Genomic DNA, 3,854 nt, shown 5'->3' with positions numbered 1-3,854 from the left:
TTTGAATCCTCCGGCTCTGCTACCTGCTTGCCAACTTGCTTAATTTCTCTGTGCTTTTTTTTTTATATATATAGACTTGTGTATAAAATGGGATGTAATGTGAGGATTAATCCTAATGTGTGGATTAAGAGCTCTCAGACACGCAGTAAATGGTACAAGAGCTTTGTAAAAAGGGTAAAAAGTGAGGCATTCATGCAACGTTAAAAACAGCCAGGTACCCCGCCTGCCCTAGATCCTCTTACGGACCTACATGGGTCAGCGAACTTCACACACACGCACGCACGCATGCACGCATGCAGGAACGCTCACACGCACGCACGCAAGCACACGTCTGCCTCAACACTCTCAACCCTCCCCCCACTTTACAGTCAGTGTGGCCACTTGTGGCAGAATCTCCCTTTAAGGTTTCAGTCAGACTGCAGACTGGGCTAGGCTGAGCCCCAGCTTAGGCAGAGTCCGACCTCCTGGCCCTCGCCCTTGCCTGCTTCTGCAGCTGGGGCTGGCACATTGGGCAGGCTGGCACAGGAACCCAGGCAGCCTCCGCAGGGCTCGGGAGAGTGGAAGGAGGTCAGAGTGTGAGAAAAGAGAGGCAGGGAGTGCAGAGGAGCCAGTGTGTGCTGGACTCCTTTCACCGTCCACAGAGGAAGGAGCAGAAACAGAAGGGTGGGGGTGGGGTGGGCAGAAAAGGAACCAAAAGCAGCAAATGAGGCCAGCCTGGCCAAGAGCTTTTTGTGGGGTCTTAATTAAGCCTTGAAGCCCCATTGTTCCTTTCAGGGTGAAACATATGTTCAGGGCCTGGCTGAGGTTTGGGACTGGAATTTCAATGGTGCCGGGCCCTATGGCCCATGGGGGAGGGGGAGGGGTAGACAGTGCCTAAGTCACACAGGAGCTGTCATCTTCTACTAATGAAACAACCAGAGCCCCCACCCCAAGGTGAGAAAGGGTGGGGCACAGCTGAGCCACCTGCATCTCCCAGCTTTGCCCTTAACAGTCAGTGTGGGCTTCAGTGTGACCTCAGGTTGTCATTGTACCATTCAGAGAAGACTCAGAATGCAGACATCAGGAGGACCATGAGCAGGACCGTCCACCAGGTGGCCCAGTCAGGAGCTTCAGGTCACCATGTAGAGTTGGACACGTGTTCCTGGAGCTTTGGACAATGCAGAGCTGCTCTCTAACTCACATCTGGGTGATCTGAAGGAAAGGAGCTGGGCTTGCAAATGCCCCGAGATGGAAGAAGAGAAGTGGCTGCCCCAGGAACAGCTGGCCCTTGCAGAGGAGGCAGGATAGAAACATCTGGGAGTTCCTCTGTGGGATGGAGAGCCTGGAAAAGAGGAAGACAGGCTGGGTCACCAGGATGGTATGGCAGATGGGACTCCCCGGAAGCCAAACAGTAGAGGAGGCGTTTATACAGAGACAGCAAGTGGAGAGGACTTCCTTGCTGAGGGAACTGAGAGACGCTTAGTGCTGGGATGGTGCTGTAGTTTGCATCTTAAATGCATCCCAGAGGTTTGTGTGGTTAAAAACCCCAGCCGGTGGCACAACTGGTAGGAGGTGAAATCTTCAGAAGGTGGAGGTCTTAGGTCATTGGATGTGCGCTCCCGAAGGGGATCCTGGGACCTGGACCCCTTCCTCTTTCTGCTTTCTTTGTGGCTGATGGGGCTATGGATTGCTCTGCCATGTGTTCCCACCACAAGGTGCTACCCTACCACAGGCGCCAAGCCATGGAGCCAACTGCTGATCATGAGTTAGAACCTCCGAGGCAGTGAATCAAAATGAGCCTTTCTTTTGTTCAGTTAATTATCTCACCCACTTCTTTTTTTTTAAACATATATTTATTTATTTATTTATTATTTATTTATGTGTGTGTGTGTGTGTGTGTGTGTGGCCAGCTCAGCGCACCAGGGGGCGGGGCTGGCTGGCATGTGGTGCTGGGAGATTGAACCGCGGTCCCTGTGCTTTGCGTAGCTTGTTCTGAGTAGGTGCTTTAGACCACTGAGCCATCTCACCAGCCCCCCCCCCACACTTCTTGACAGTGATGTAGAGCTAGCTGATAGAGATGGTCTTCAAAGAACCCAAAAAATACTTGAGGAGTACAGCAATCATCAGTTCAGAGTGTCCATGCCCAGAGGCCACCAGCACCCGGTGACCACAGAGGAGTCAAGCAAGAAGCATCCTGTGTCTTCCTGCTCTGGGGTGTAAGACAGAAGCGGGGGACATGGGCCAGAGAGGAGCAGAAGCTAATCAGGCCTCCTGCACAAACTTGTCCTGTTGCAGGGAGCTCAGTCTGCCAAAGCTGAGCTGAAGAAACCTGAGGACAGCCAGAGGTTCTACCCACGAGCAATAAGGAACAAGATGAAAGAGCTGGTGTGAAAGGGAAGGGGGAGACATGACACAACTGCTCTCCATTTTCTTCTTAATAAATCTGAGTCCAAAGATTTATTAAGATTTACTTCTCCAGAGTCCAAGACTGGAGATATGTGGTCCATCCAATTGCAGACACACAATGATGACCAAATGGAAAGGAGCGAGGGACAGAACAAAGGACAGTATAAATATGAACTAGCAAATGAAAAAGTAAATTTGTTTATATTTTTAACAAAGGAAGGAGAAATTTCAAAAACCAATAAAGTCATTTTATATAAAAGAAAAAAGATAGAATTAGAAATTAAATTTCTCTGAAAGTCCATTGTTGGGGCAGGTGAGGTAGCTCAGCGGACTAAAGCACCTACTTAGGCAAGTGCAGGGACTGAGACTTGGTCCCCAGCACTACATGCCATGCCAGCCCCACCCCCAGGGCAGGCTGAGCTGGCCACAGCGTCTGGTTGTGGGGGCTCACACCTGTAACCCCAGCACTGGGGAGGCTGAAAGCAGAAGGGTCACTACGAGTCCAAGCTGGGTAGTGAGACCCTGCAACAACCAAAGACATGAAAGAAAGAAAGAAAGAAAGAAAGAAAGAAAGAAAGAAAGAAAGAAAGAAAGAAAAGAGAAAGAGAAAGAGAAAGAGAAAGAGAAAGAGAAAGAGAAAGAGAAAGAGAAAGAGAAAGAGAAGAAAGAAAGAAAGAAAGAAAGAAAGAAAGAAAGAAAGAAAGAAAGAAAGAAAGTAGATTCTGTTGTAGTTTTGACTCTGGAGCTATGTAAATATCCGCCATAACTACTAAGATTAAATTTAGAATTTTAAAGCAATAATTAAAAATAAAAAATAAAATGAGCTGTAAGAACTGAGAATATATCCAAGTAGTATGGCCTAGCTACACTGGATTAGTCCAAGTGATCTTAAAGCACAGTGATGTGTCACAAGGGCTAAAAACTACTTCAAAAACATCAACCTCAAGCTCATCTTGTCACCCCAGATATCAGGGAACCAGACTATGAGGTGTGGCAAAAGGACAGAGGAGCTTTGATGATGTTTGTGTCATTTTTTCTTTTTTAATGTACTTGGTACAGGATCTCACTACACAGCTCAGACTTGTAGTGATCCTCTTATTTCAGCCTCCCCAGCGCTGTGATTCCAGGCGTGCGCCACCACGCCCGGTCTCAGTGGCCTGCTCAATGCGCCTGGGGAGGGCCGGGTGTCTGTGCTGCATGTGGTGCTGAGGATTGAACCCTGATCCCGGTCCCGGCGCTTGCCTAGGCAGGTGCTTCGGCCCCTGAGCTACCTCTGCGGCCCCGTGACATGCAATCTTCATAGCGGAATGAAGCGGACACGTCTCCCAGGAGTTAGGCAAGTTAAAAAGCACTTGGGAGGATCCAGAACACAGCTCTGTCCTGTGTGCACAGCTGAATAACATGCGGCGATAATGTACACAGGCTCTCTGGTTCTTGTCTTGATAATCTGAGTGTAAGTCACATATGGC

Source organism: Octodon degus, unplaced genomic scaffold, assembly GCF_000260255.1.
Source record: "Octodon degus isolate 3935 unplaced genomic scaffold, OctDeg1.0 scaffold00005, whole genome shotgun sequence".
NCBI classification, from domain to species: domain Eukaryota; kingdom Metazoa; phylum Chordata; class Mammalia; order Rodentia; family Octodontidae; genus Octodon; species Octodon degus.
Note: the sequence above shows the minus strand (reverse complement) of the source record.